Source organism: Globicephala melas, chromosome 5 (assembly GCF_963455315.2).
Source record: "Globicephala melas chromosome 5, mGloMel1.2, whole genome shotgun sequence".
Lineage (NCBI taxonomy): Eukaryota > Metazoa > Chordata > Mammalia > Artiodactyla > Delphinidae > Globicephala > Globicephala melas.
The window spans coordinates 116508892-116524288 of NC_083318.1; the positions used below are offsets into that span (position 1 = coordinate 116508892).

The 15397-nt window shown below is 37.6% G+C and overlaps 1 long non-coding RNA gene and 1 pseudogene across 1 annotated transcript in view; one reads left to right on the forward strand and one right to left on the reverse strand.

Moving 5' to 3' along the window:
* The window catches only part of LOC138842703 (uncharacterized), a 107686-nt gene that overhangs the window by 53367 nt on the left and 38922 nt on the right, over positions 1 to 15397 (forward strand). The gene's annotated exons all lie outside the window — the stretch shown is intronic.
* On the reverse strand, positions 10264 to 10403 carry LOC115864525 (U2 spliceosomal RNA; annotated as a pseudogene).

A 15397-nucleotide genomic window follows, 5' to 3' on the forward strand; every position in this document is an offset into this window, starting at 1 on the left:
ACTATTTTTTCTCTCCTTTTTATTTTGTTATCACTCGCATTTCTTTTTGCTGCTTTCTTTATACACATTAACTTTGACCCATTTACTCTTCCTCAGTTTTTGCAAGGAAAACGATCAAAGAGCTCTTTCATTTATAATAACTGAGTGGTTTCCTATCAGTCAATACTAAGTCCCAGGCAAAATGCCTTTTGTCAATGGTGGTATATGTCCTCTTGGCTTGAAGCCACCATGGTGACCTCTTTAACAATTCTCATGGTTCCCTGGGGTGTGGAAGACCAATCTGGGAAACTCTGAGCTACATAAGAGCTGATAAACCACAATAAGGTCTGAGGATTTCCCTTTATTCTATCGGTGGCAATCTTAGAGTGAGTGTTCATGAATGCAGGGGGCCACTCCTCCGTGATTCCTGACAGTTTCCAGCACATTCTTTAGAGAGGAGGTTTGAGAACCAAAAGTTTGAAGTAAGCTCCACGTGGCTGTGTTGGACCATTAATTTGGCAGCATCTGGCATTTATAATCTGAGCAAAAGCTCCCTTCCTCTTTCTTAATCTTTATCCCAGATGAGAGCATGGCTCAGGACCAAGAAAGTTTTCAGTTTTTCTTCCCAGGAAAGCTAAGCCAGATGCACAGAATGCCACAGGGAGGCGACCATGGGAAGAGGGGTCAGAGTTGTCATGTATTCCATGCAGTAGCTAGAGCACCACGGGGACACAACCTTTGATGAACACTTTTAATGCAGGCAATTCCAGGGATACCGCTTAAACCTAGCCCTGTGAGTTTATAGCAGATTATCAGACAGAATCATGATTTGGGGATATTTTTGCTATTTCCCAGTGTTTAAAAAATGCTTTAGCTCGTCTGTTGCCCAAGAGTATATATAAGTGATAGTTCCTTTAGTCCGGAAGTTTAAGCTCTACAACAATAAAATAAACATGCCACATATTTATGCACATATTATCCAAACACACACCAAGTACTTTTTGTGGTTGGTTTGAAGTTTTGATTCTGGGTTTCTGTATTTATTTATTTTTCTTTTAAGAAACAATGTGAATATCCTGTGTTAGGGTGGGAGTTGGGGGAGGTGACTTTTTCCAGATGATGGGAGAAATTGAATTTAGTTCCTCCAGGCTTGGAAAACTTCCGCCATTCAGTAGAATTAGAGATGAGCTTGAACAAGGTCAAAAAAAAGGGAGGTCTCTGAGGAGATAAGGGAAGCCTTTTCAGCTGGATGAGAACAGAGGCCAATCCAAGGGAAGTAGAGAGTTGTGTTCTTAAACTTGAACTTGAGCACGCATCAGAGTTGCCTGGAGGGATCCTGAAAACATGCATCACTGGGCCCCACCCTCCGAGTTTCTGATTCAGCAGGTCCAGGTGAAGCTCGAGCACTTGCAGTTTTAACAAGATCCCAGGTGATGCTGTTGCTGCTGGTCCAGGGACCACACTTTGAGAACGACTAGTATTGAGTAAAAGTTGATCTTAACTGGATCATAGACTCCACTGGGAATCTGAAGAAAGCTGTTAGAGTCCCCCTGGAAAACTGCACAAACAAAAATGTGAAATTTGGGGTCTAGTTTCAGGATTCAGTGATCCAGATTAAGGATACCCCTTAGGTATTGTTGACTGAAAAAAAATGCATGACCTAAAAGTTGAGAGTCATGTTTTACTTGGCAGACAAAACTCAGGACTTAAGCCTGGGACACAGCATCTCAGGTAATCCTGAGAGACTGTTCCGAAGAGGCAAGGGGGGAGCCAGGATATATAAGAGTTTTTGCAGCAAAAGACCAGGTAGTTGGAATCAAAAGATTACTGTCAATTAAAGAAAACCAGGTATATCAAGGTAGGGAATTTAGTGCTTTTCTTTGTATGGGAAGATGCAAAACTTGGGCTCACTGCCATCATTCCTTTGATATGCACCTCACCTATCTGGGGCCAGTATCCTATGTTCTTTCATCCTGAGTTCCCTCAGGGCTCCTCATCTAGGCAGCTGTAATGTGATGGCTTGATGGCTGCAACAGCCTTTGTTTACTGATGTGGCAGGTGACATTTTGTATTCACAGTATTGCTCCATTTGAGATGGCCCACACTATCCCCAACTCCATGATTCTTCGATTAGGGATTTCATTCATCCATTCCACCAAACCTTGCAAGATGTGATGTGATGCTGCCTTTAGGGATGACTTAATTAAAGCCTCTGGATTTAACTCACATTCTTAAAGACAGAAAGGGTTTTGTAGAAAAAAATCATTTCCAAAACCCCAATATTTAAGACTCTGTGTAAATGTTTTTACAAAGTTTGTTCTGGTGCCCTGAAGGTACTCAATTCATTTTTTAAATAATTTGAATAAAACTATAACCCTTCTCTAAAGAAAGTTGACCTTGAAAGGATGAAGAAAAACTGCAGCATTTATGAAAAATGTTGAGTACGTACATTGTTAGTGTTGAGTGCCAGTTTCAAGTAATTACTGAAGGAAGAGAGATTTCCAGTAAGTAAGATAAAGGAAAGATAATTCTGAATTTTGTCAACCACAGACCATGGTGCAAGGAGAGAGAGCACAGCAAACTGCAAAAAGACATGTGTTTTTTGGTCAGAAGCCTTAATCTTGGATCGAGGCACTGACATTTACTAGTTCTGTAATCCTGCAAAAGCTATTCCCTTCTGGAACCTCAGCTTCCTTTTCTGTAAAATGAGTGTATTATCTATCTCACAGGTTTTTGTGAAGCTAAGATATACTTGTTAACTTGCCTAGCGTAGAGGAGCGTCAATAAATATCCTACGGGGTGTAAATTTTCCCACACTCAGTGTTATACCCTTTGATCCTTTTAGGTGGTACTTTGCCCATACTTGGGTGGTTTCCTCACTTGCATGCATTCATCAGAATTCTACTGAATTCTCAAAGGGGACTCTGCAGATCTCTGGAGTTCTCTCTCCATGCAGCTGTCCTCTCTCTGGTATTTGGTCCTGTGAACCCTGGCCACTTTTGTCTCTCAGGACTTTCTTACATCTCAACTCGGGGAGTCTCCTGGGCTCTGCTTGAGTCCCCCCTATAGTTCTCCAGCTAGAAATTCTCTCAAAGCAGTAAGCTGGGCCAGTTGTAGGGCTCCCCTCTCAGGGATCACTTTCCTTCAATGCCTGGTGTTCAGTGTTTTGAAACCATTGTTTCATATATTTTGTCCATTTTTTGGTCCATTGTTTCAGGCAGTAGAGTGTCTTGTCTCTGTTACTCCATCTTGGCTGGAAGTAAAGGTTCATTATTTTTTTAAATTTGTTTTTCCTTTTTTCTTTTGAAATCTTTCATATAAACCTAAGAGCATTTAAAATACATATGTACATTTTTAATAATAAAACACCCTTTCACATGTCAACCAAGTTATAGATTAGAACATTAAGAGTATATTAGAATTTTTCTCTAGGCCTCTCCCCAATTCTGTTCCCTTCTTTTCTCCACAAAGAAAAAAATTCCTCTGAATTTTATGTCTATTATTCACTTTTTAAAAAATATCTTTGCCACCCATGTGTGCATGCTTAAATAATATTTTTTAGTCTTGCCTGTTTTTGTATTTTCTATCAATGAAACCATAGTGTATGTATACTTTTGTGACTTGCTTCTTTTATCCTGCATTATAATTTTGCTATTCAATCGTGTCGATGTAGTTCCTTCATTTTCATTGGTTGTATTCATGTTTTATTTACCGTTCTGTGGTTTATATACTTTTGGGTTGTTTTAAGTTTGGAGCTAGTGAGAACAATCTGCTTTGATTATTCTTATATTTGTACCCAGGTGCTCACGAACATGAGTCGATCGAGGATATATATGTTGGAGAGTAATTACTGAAATTGCAGTGTATGTACAAGTTTAATAGTGATGAAACATTGTTTTCCAAAGCAGTCATTCCCATTTATACCTCCAACAAAGTATATAAGAATTCTCACTGATTCACTTCTACACTTTATATTGCCACAGCTCTTAAATTTTGCAAAACAGGTGGGTGTTTAATGGTATCTTATTATGATTTTCATTTCTCTAATTACTAATGAAGTTTTTTTTTTTATTTTTGCGGTACACGGGCCTCTCACTGTTGTGGCCTCTCCCGTCGCGGAGCACAGGCTCCGGACACGCAGGCTCAGCGGCCATGGCTCACGGACCCAGCCGCTCCGCGGCATGTGGGATCCTCCCGGACCGGGGCACGAACCCGTGTCCCCTGCATCGGCAGGTGGACTCTCAACCACTGTGCCACCAGGGAAGCCTGAAGTTAATTACTTTTAACGTTTTTGTCATTTGAGTTTCTTCTTTAGTAATATCTATCATCTATCTATCTACCTATCTATCTTTGCTCAGCTTTATCTTGTTTTTTTCTCATTTTATCAATTCAGTAGTGTTCTTAGTATATTCTGAATGCTAGTCTTTTGTGCTAATATGTGTTGCAAATACCTATTTACAGTTTGTTTTTTTAACTCCCTTTCATGATAGCGTTTGAGGAATTCTTAATTTCAGTGTAACTGGATTTATTAACTTTTCCTTTAAAATTGTTCATTAAAGAAAATCTTTTTAAAAATCCTTTAATATCCTCAAGGTCACAGAGATATTCTCCTTTGTGATATTCTTAAAGCTTTATTTTTTACCTTTCACATTTAGATCTGTTCTCCACTTGAAACTGGTTCAGTGGAACATTGAACTGCACAATCACTCTGCACTAAACTGCAATAGCAACTTTATCATTTATCAAATGATTGTCTATGTCTCCATTCTCTTCCACAGTTTGTCTATTCCTGTGCCCAAACCACATTGTCTTAATTACAATAACTTTACAGTAAACTTGATAATTGGTAGGGCAATTCCCTACCTTCTTCTTTCTCAAGAATTGACACTTTCACAATAATAAGTCCTCTAACCCAGGAGTATGATGTACATGTCAGTTTATTTAGGCCATCTTTAATATGTAGTAAAATGTTTATGGCTTTCTCCATAAAAGTTTTCCACATCTTCTGTTAGATTTATCTTAGGTACATTTTCAAAATATTACTGGAGATGACATTTTTAAAAGTTCATTTTATCTATTTGTTGCAGGTTTATGAAAATGCAACTCATTTTTGTATGTTAACTGTATATTCAGCTGCACTGCTAAGCTCTCGTTAATTTTAATAATTTACCCATAGATTCTTTTGCATTTTCTATGTGTACATCCATGCCATCTGTAATAATGATAGTTTTGTTTCTCCCTTTGAAACTCTATGCTTTTACTTTTCCTCTTGAATTACTGCACTGACTAGAATTTTCAGCATAATATTGAACACAAGTGGTGAAAACGAGCACCCTTATCTCAATTCCCAATCTGAAAGAAAATATTTACAACATTTCACTGTTAAATATATTAACCGAAGAATTTTTGGAGACATTGGTTCTTCAGTACTTTGACTATTATTTCACTGTCATCTGGCTTTTTAAAAAAAATAAATTTATTTACTTATTTTTATTTCTGGCTGTGTTGGGTCTTTGTTGCCACGCGTGGGCTTTTCTCTAGTTGTGGCGAGCAGGGGCTACTCTTTGTTGCGGTGCGCAGGCTTCTCATTGCGGTGGCTTCTCTTGCTGCAGAGCACAAGCACGGGCTTCAGTAGTTGTGGCACTCGGGCTCAGTAGTCATGGCTCGTGGGCTCCGGACGCGCAGGCTCAGTAGTTGTGGCGCTCGGGCTTGGCTGCTCCACGGCATGTGGGATCTTCCTGGAGCAGGGCTCAAACCCGTATACCCTGCATTGGCAGGCGGATTCTTAACCACTGCACCACCAGGAAAGCCCCTGGCTTTTTTTTGAAAGATGAACAGTTAGGTGTCTGTCTAATTTTCCAATCCTCTGACCACTATTAAAATCCTCTCTGACTTTAGTCTTCTGCAGTTTTACTGTGAAGCATCTGGTTGTCGATTTCTTTTGATTTATGCTGCTTGGATTTGTAAGACTTCTTGAATCTCTGAGTGCTGCATTTTAAGAAAATTTTAACTGTTCTGTCATCAAATATTTTCTCTGCCAAATTCTCTCTCTTATCTCTTTCTGGAAATCAACTTAGATTTATGTTAGTCTTTCTCACTCTATTCTTATAACTTCTCATAAATTCACTTTCACAGCTATCCTGTTTCTTTATGATGACTCCTGAATAATTTTTCCAATCTCTTCCTGTTCACTAATTCTCTTTTTGATTATATGTTAAAATCTATCCATTTTGTTTTCTAAAGAATATTATATTCTTGGAACTTCCCTGGTGGTCCAGTGGTTGAGACGTAGCCTTCCAACGCAGGTGGTGCGGGTTTGATCCCTGGCTGGGGAGCTGGGATCCCACATGCCTCATGGCCAAAAAGCCAAAACATAAAACAGAAGCAATATTGTAACAAATTCAATAAATACTTTAAAAATGGTCCACGTCAAAAAAAAAATCTTAACAAAATATTATATTCTTAATTTTTAGAAGGCCTATTTATTCACTTTGAAATATGTTTATTCCTCTTAAAGAGTTTCTTTTTCCATGCACATATTTTCATAGTTGCCTTGCGTTTTTTTTTTATTTGAAGAAATAGACAACCTACAGTTGGATCTTGCTGCTTGTTCAATCTGTCGATCTCTGACTTCTGTGTTGTTTAGATTATTTATATTTAATGTAGCTAGTAGTATGATTGAATTTAAATCTAACATCTTGCTACTGTTTTCCATCAGTTCCTTGTTCTCTTTCCCCTCTTTTACCACCTTCTTTTGGATTGTGTCACATATTTCTGATTTCATTTTATTACTACCATTTGTGTTATTAGTTGCATCTCTTTAATTTTTCTAGTGGTTGCTCTAGGCTTTACAATATCCATCTTTAACTTATCGCAGTTTACCTTCAAGTAAGATTATATTACTTCCTGTATAGTGTAATAATCTTACAGTGCTATGCTTCAAAAAATTTTTTTCTTTTAGAATCAATTTTTAAAAAAAATTTTTATTGGAGTACAGTTGGTTTACAATGTTGTGTTAGTTTCAGGTGTACAGAAAAGTGATTCGGTTATATACATATATATATATTTTTTTTCATTCTTTTTCAGATTCTTTTCTCATATAGGTTATAACAGAATATTGAGTAGAGTTCCCTGTGCTATACAGTAGGTCCTTGTTGGTTATCTGTCTTATATATAGTGGTGTGTGTATGTTAATACCAAGCTCCTGATTTATCCCTCCCCTCCACATTTCCCCTTTGGTAACTATAAGTTTGTTTTCGATATCTGTAAGTCTGTTTCTGTTTTGTAAATAAGTTCATTTGTATCATTTTTTTAAAAAAATTAGATTTCACATATGAGTGGTATCATAAGGTATTTGTCTTTCTCTGACTTACTACACTTAGTATGATAATCTCCAGGTACATCCATGTTGCTGCAAAAGGCATTATTTCATTCTTATACTTCAAATTCTTTCCTCCCACTTTTGGTAGGATGTTGGTCATACATTTTAATTCTACATGTTATAAAATGCACAATACATCATTATTTTTGCTTTAGATAGTCAGGTTTTTTTCTTTTTTAAAAAGAGCTTACAAATAAGATAAAGTCTCTTTATATTGACCATTTTAAAATTTTTTTGGTGCTTTTTATTGATTTGGGTAGGTTTAAAAACTACCACCTAATATCATATATCTTCTCCCTGAAGAATATTCTTTAACATTTCTTGTGGTTCAGTTCTGCTGGCAGTGAATTATCTCAGCTTTTATTGTCTGAAAGAAGTCTCTGTTTTTCTTTCATTTTTGAAATATATTTTCACTGGGTATAAAATTCTGGGTTGACAGGTTGTTTTCTTTTAGTACTTTAAAGACATTGCTTCATTGCTCTGGCTTTGTGTAGTTTCTGATAGTCTGCTATAATTCTTATTTTTGTTCTTCTTTATGTAATGTTTCCTTTTTTCCCTTCTTGCTTTCAGTGTTTTCTTGCTTTTCAGTTTTCAGCAGTTTGTTTATAATATGTCTAAGTGTGTGTGTGGTGTTGGTATTTATCCTGCTTGGGATTCTTGGAGGTTAGCTATCATCATCATTGTTATTATTATCATCATTACTCTGTTCTCTTCCTTCTTCTTCTTTATTTTTTTTGGCCACGTCATGTGGCTTGTGGGAGCTTAGTTCCCCAACCAGGGATGAAACCTGTGTCCCCTGCGGTGGAAGAATGGAGTCCTAACCACTGGACCACCGGAGAATTCCTTTTCTCTTCCTTCTGAGACTAGTTACATATATGTTAGACTGATTCTGTCCCACAGCTCTTGGATGCTCTATTATATTTTTTTCACTCTTTTTTTTCTATTTGTGTTTCAGTTTGTATAATTTCTGTTGGCCTATCTTTATGTTTGCTGAATCTTTCTTTAGTTGTATTGATTCTGCTAACAAGTCAATCAAAAGATTTTTTCATCTCTATTACTTTTTAAAATTTCTGGCATTTCCACTGGACTCTATATTTTCTACTTCTCTGCTAAAATTCCCCCAAATATTCATGCATGTTATAGACCTTTTCCACTCAGTCCTTTAACATATTAATTCTAGTTATTTTGACATCCCTGACTAAGGGCTCCAACATCTGGGTCATCTCTGAGTCTGCTTCTGTTGATTCCCTAATCTCTTGACAATGGGTAGGTTCTTCCCTTGTCTTTCTGTGTGACTCAAATATTTGATTGAATGTCAGACATTATGTATTGAAGAACTGTAGACACTGAGACATGTATAGTCCTTATGTCTGGAAATAAGCATGCTGCTTCTTCAGTCAGGCCATTAGTGTGGGGCACTGGGTCCATCTAGTCACAGGTTGAACTAAACTTGGATTTTGTTGTTGTTGTTGTTATCTTCAGTGCGATACAAGATTGAAATTCAACCAGCAGTGGGTTATGGTTACCTTGTGCTTAGCGTGTGACCTGGCAGTGTTCCTGCTCTACCCATAGCTTCCAGTAGTCCCTTAACATTTGCATGGAAGAGGAAGTCTCTTTTTTTTCAGTGGAAGACTGTTGTTGATAGTTACTAATGGTAGGCTCCTGGTAGTAGTGGTGGGGACAAAGGGGGTTATCAGTTATCCTGATCCAGCCGTAGTCTTAGGCAAGCCTGTGACCCTGGAACTCAGAGGGTGGAACTTTCTCTGCAATTCTGCCCATATTCCCCCATGGTAGCCAAACTCTGCATTGTATTTATGGTGGTCTTACCCCTTCTCCAGTGGTAGCAGACTTCTAATTTATATCAGTACAGGAATCTGAGCCCAAGAGGTATTCCTGTGCTTTCCCCAGATGCAGAGGGCTTTTATTTCTACCCTTCCTTCAAGCAGTAGATCTTTCATAAAGTTTTGCTGCCCCTAACAAGTGGTAAAAAGCTTTTGCTCCAAAGAAAGAAGGATCTAGGGAAGCAGGCAGTCTTTTATGCATTTTTCCTCCCGCATCAGTCAATTACCATTGCACATCAGCAGGGACTTTCTCGAGTCTTCTGCCCTGTGCTTAGTTTTGACCTAGTAGAAGCCTGCAGAAAAGAACTTGCAAGTGAGTGCAGATTCTCTTTGTGTCAGGGACTCCCAGTTATTCTAAACTGATTCATCAGCCTGTACTGATTTTAAGAATTTATTAAGCAATATTAGCTGATTTCTTCTTATCCACCTTTATGGCAATGACCTCTTCTACTCATGCCCTCTCAAAGGCAAAAGTCCCACTTCTCTGCAGAGGGGATTGTCACTCTGTGGAATTCAATTTACTTGGTTGTCCTGTGACCTCATCTCTCTGGTGAGTTCTAGAAAAGTTATCATTTTACTGATTATACAATTTTTTCTTGTTGTTAGAATGGGAGCAACCTTGTCTAGCAGCTTTTTACATCCTAAGCACAAGCAGAACCCTCTCACCTTTCTTTTTTTTTTTGAGTTTTAGCTCCTTTTATTTACTTTATTTTTTACTTTACTTTTTTTGTTTTTAAAAAACAGCTTTATTGAGATATATTTCACATACTATAAAATTCATCCATTTAAATTATACAATTCATTAGTTTCTAGTATATTCACAGTTGTGCAACCATCACCCAAATCAATTTTATAACATTTTGTCATCCCCAAAAGAAACCCTGGACCACTTAGCAGCCACTCACCATTTCCGCCTAACCCATCCAGCCCCTAGCAACCACTAACCTACTTTCTATCAATGGATTTGCCTCTTCTGGACATTTCACATAAATAAAACCATACAGTACGTGGCTGTCTGTGGCTGGCTTCTTTCACTTAGCATAATGTTTTCAAGGTTCATTCATGAGGTAGCATGTATCAGTACTTCATTCCTTTCTAATAATATATTGTCCTTGGATAGAGGACATATCAGATCTTAAACTGATAAGAACAGATACTACTTTTGATCTTAGCCACCCATTTTTGGTTCTTGCTGAATCAGTTATTACTGTAGTGATTGTAAAAATGGGGATTTTCTACTTACATCATGCCTTTGCATTTATTAGTTGGCACTTTTTTTTCTGTAGAGTATAACTCCTCCTCCACTTGGGCTTTGTAAAGAATTTTTATCAGTGTCAGTATGACCTTCATGGATCCTTTTTCTTCAACGTGTAATATCCATTTCATTCAGTATTCATTCTGATGAATGCATGGCCTAGAATACTGCCAGTGGTTGCCCCTTCATGCAGACTCCTACAACCTTTTGACATGCCCTCATTAGTTTGGAGCATCATCATACTTTCCGGCATTTCCTTACTTTTCTATAACAAGGTGTCCCAGGCTCATGGAAGTCATGGAAGTCCTATTTAGGACTGCTCATTACTCATTACACAGTGCCCATTCCTAGGTTCAGATCTTTCCCAATTTCTTCCCTCATCTTCTCTCCTTACTTTTTCTAGTTTCCCTTGATTCTCCCATTTACTTCATCCATTGTGCTGACATAGTGGTCTTATATATATATTATAGGCAATCAGAATGCATCATTTATGCCTTAAAAGTTTGGTCCAAGCTCTACTCTGCTTCTATCTTGCCTCCTACAGTCCATTCTTCTAAAAGCAGCAAGAACAATCTTTTAAAAACATAAATAAGGTATTAGTGACTTTTCTGCTTAAAATCCTCTAGTGACATCCAACTGCACATAGAATAAAAATAAAACTTCGTCCTATGGCTACTAAATACTTCTCCGATCTTAACCTCCTACCACTCTCTTGCTTGCTCCCATGCTTTAGCCTTTGTCCATCAACACACTAAGTTTATTGTTACTTCGGACCCCTAGCTCTTCCATTGTCTCTCTCTGGGGTGCTGGTCCTTGGATCGTAGCATCCTCATCATTCCAAGACTTAGGTTGAAGCCCTTTCCTGTTCAACCATCCAAATAAACCTTGTCTGTCTTATTTACTGCCATGCCCACACACGGCCCCCCCCCCCCCGCCTTGAATGGAACTCATTATAGTTGGTAAATAAGTATTTGTTGAATCAATCAACAAGTGAATGAATGAATAAATCATATGCAGCACATCAGAATATCAGGTGTGATATGTATAGATTGAGGAAGTTTTTGGTTTTTATTTTGTTTTGTTTTGCTCAATGCTCAGGTATTATCACTACTGTTGTTTTATTATTATTATTTTGTGTGTATGCAAGAATGGAGGGATCAGGGCTACTTCCAGGTTCAAATCCATTTTGAAAACCTTAGGGTTCTGGAAGGCTGTTTTGCAATAGTTAAAGTTTCACTGTTTTTTGTAGATGAAGTTAATTATATTTATGAAGAGTCTGGACGCTGTAAACAAGATGAGAGCTCACTCTGAAAGTACCTGATGAGAGCTTACTCTCTTGTCAGCCATGGGCTTTGAAAGACAGATGGAATGGGAGATACGGTGATAGAAAGGGGCCTTGCTGTGTGGTGCTCAAGACTCAAAGGCTACTCTTTCTGCTTGTGAGACCAGTTTTGAAGAGAGGACTGTGTTACTTAATGATACTACTCATACCTCTGAAATGTTTAGAAACATGTCTCTGTTTTAGTTATACTTAACATCGTCCATTTTCTGTGAAACAGGCTCATAGCAGAGAGTTCCCCTGAAATAACACACTACAGGTCCCAAGAAAAATAGTCTATGAGTTGTTCCTGCATAGTTTAATTCAAATCAATACTAAATAGAATTAAGGACTTCCCTGGTGGTCCAGTGGTTAAGACTCCACACTCCCAATGCAGGGGGCCCAGGTTCGATCCCTGGTCAGGGATCTAGATCCCACATGCGTGCCGAAACTAAGAGTTCACATGCTACAACTAAGGAGCCCGCATGCTGCAACTAAGACCTCGTGCAACCAAATAAATAAATTAAAAAATAATAATAAATAGAATTAAGAATGCTGCATTTTTCAGATGAAAAACAAAATGTATAATGAAGCCTAGAACTCATATGGTAGTGGACACATATGACGGCTAATGAAATAGGAGTCAGATACTCTTGTCTTTGTCTCCAAATTCAGTCATTTCCTATCATATGGACAAATATCTGAGTTTTTAAGTTTGTTTTGGATGTGTAGCTGCCCCTAGAATTTTATTTGGCATATCATTTTTTTTCATAGCCTTCCAGTTTCTTAGCTATTGATAAGTCTAGAAATAATGCTTAAAGCTTTTATTACTTCCTCAAATTACAGTGATAAGTAAGAAAAAGAAGTAATTAAAATTTAAAATTCTTTCTGAATTAAAAAAAATGACCACTATGCAAAATGTCATCACTCTACAGTGTCAATATTTCTGACTCTTCTTACTAATGAGATAATTAAGAAAGAACTAGTTACCTGAAAATAAAAAAAATTTAAAAACAGTAAAAGTAATTGTCAAATAAAGCTAGCAAAGGCAAAATATAATATAGATGTGTGTGTATATATGCATATATATGTATACTATATACATATGTAAATATATAAATACATATGTATATATATGTTTTCTCCAAATCCTGTATTCATGACAGAATGCTATTAATCTTGTGGCAAATTGCTCATGGGAATTATTTTAAGAGCCAATTCCTACTCTATTTACTTAAGTGTCTGAAAAGCCAGAAAGGTTGACTCAGCCAGGGCTGGATGCAAGCATCATCAACCCATCAAATTCACTATCTAAAATAGTCTGGACAAGTTAAGTAATTTTGGCCTGAGCGCTAATGAGCTAGAGCATCCTCTGCTTGGACCACTCCCTGGTGTTAGGCTCGACGTTTAGAGTGGTCAGAAGTCACAGTGTCCTGCCTCTATGTGATGACAGCCCTGGTGGTCTGCCCTCATGGAGGCCTGAGCCTCGGGTGTCTTTCTAGCAGTGAAGAGGTTTCTCCCCAGTTCCTCATATTCCTAGGTCGACCCCCTTGGGATATATGCTGTGTATTTGGGAGGCATAGCTAGTGGTCAGGGAGATGTTTTGTTCCTTGCAAACCTACCTGGCCTAATACTGAGGACACAGAAATGGTAATTTAAAAATATAACCTTAGAGATCTAAATCAAATGTGGGTTCCCCCAAAGCACCTCTCTTTCTCCTCAGAGAATCTAACATAATGAAATAAAATTGTCGACACCAGATCTGCAACTTCACCGTTTTATTTTCCTTCTTCTCTGACTTTATTTTTTAATTTTGTTTTATTTTTTAAATTTATTTTTGGCTGTGTTGGGTCTTCGTTGCTGTGCATGGGCTTTCTCTAGTTGCAGCGAGCGGGGGCTACTTTTTGTTGTGGTGCGTGGGCTTCTCATTGCGGTGGCTTCTCCTGCTGCGGAGCACGGGCTCTAGGCGGGCAGGCTCAGTAGTTGTGGCATGTGGGCTTCAGTAGTTGTGTCTCGCAGGCTCTAGAGGGCAGGCTCAGTAGTTGTGGGGAAGGGGCCTAGTTGCTCCAAGGCATGTGGGATCTTCCCAGACCAGGGCTCGAACCTGTGTCCCCTGCACTGGCAGGTGGATTCTAAACCACTGCACCACCAGGGAAGCCCATTATAGCTGTTTTTTAAAGTATCCAACAAGTTTTATGAATTGAAATTGGTGGTTAGTCTTCAGTTTTTCAAAATTTAGACCAGTACCCTCCCTAAATCCTTTATTACTCATAACATTTATTTTTATAATGGTGCAAAACTGTATCTTTCTGGCAAAAAGATCTGCAGTACCTACATTACTTTTTTAAAGACATTCATATTTACTCAAATATATATTTACTATACCTTTTAAATCATATTTGTCTTTGTTTATACTTTGTTATTTTATATTCTCATAAGTAGCTTTATAATAGCCTTTAGTTGTTTTATGCTAATGTATTCTTCCCCTATTTCATGACTCATTTAAAACCTTATTTTTCAGGTATTCTCATGTATAGTTGCAGGTAGCATATATTGAAGTCATCTTTTTGGAGGGCAATTTTGAAAGCATCTATCAACATTTAAAATATACATATATAGGGCTTCCCTGGTGGCGCAGTGGTTTTGTTTAAAATGTTTTATATATGCATATATATTTTGCATGTTTAATGGGTACATAGATATGCATTTATGTATGTTATATACATTTGTATATGTATGGGAAAATGACTTGAAGGTAAAAGTAATAGTAAAAGTAATTGTGTATACTGCAGATTAAGTTTTCTTTAAGAAACTTAAAATTTGTTGTTTTAGCTGTGGGTTTTGAGAGATGGGAAAAGGAGAATTCTCTTTTTACTTTGTAAACTTCTTAATATGTTATATTTTGCAACGAGGGTGTATTGCTTTTATAACGAAAAATATAACAAAGGTTTTAAACTTTCATCATATCAAAATAAATTATATCATATGTCAAAATAATTTTCAGAGAATTTAGAGATAAATGTAAAAATCCAATCTTTTTAAAAAAAGAGACTTTTTATAAATTTTATACTTCCATGTGTAAACCACTAGCACCTCTAAATAAAAACTCTGCTTATTTATATAGTTTTCAATGTTTGGTTAAGAAGTTTTTCTAATGCAAATTAAGCAATAGTTTTTAAAAGAATTTCAAAAACAATATGAAAAAGTGCTGATGACTCGTATCATAAGAACATCTTTGCTAATGTTTTAAAAAGTCGAGAAGAAGGAAAGGAGGTTCTTGGCAGATTGTTTTCCATTAGAACATCATAAAGCTGGAAAGGTGCAGAAAAGAGGCACTGTCAGGGAGACTGGGGCTAGGGGGAAGGGCAGAAGGAAATATTTGGAATGCAGGTTATTGTGCTACCAAGTAGTTTCTTCCTTTTTCAGTCTGGCCACGTGCAAGAGCCTCAAGGGAGACGTGAATAGAATAGCAGTTAAAAGGAACATCTGGTAGACCAGCCACCTTCTCAGGCCTGCCAGCCTGTATCACAGGGTAAAGGAAAGAGGCCATGGTCGGGAGGAAAGTGCTGTGGCTTTTGCCACCATCCTGACACTGAAAAGCCCTGAGAGGGCCTAACGTGGAA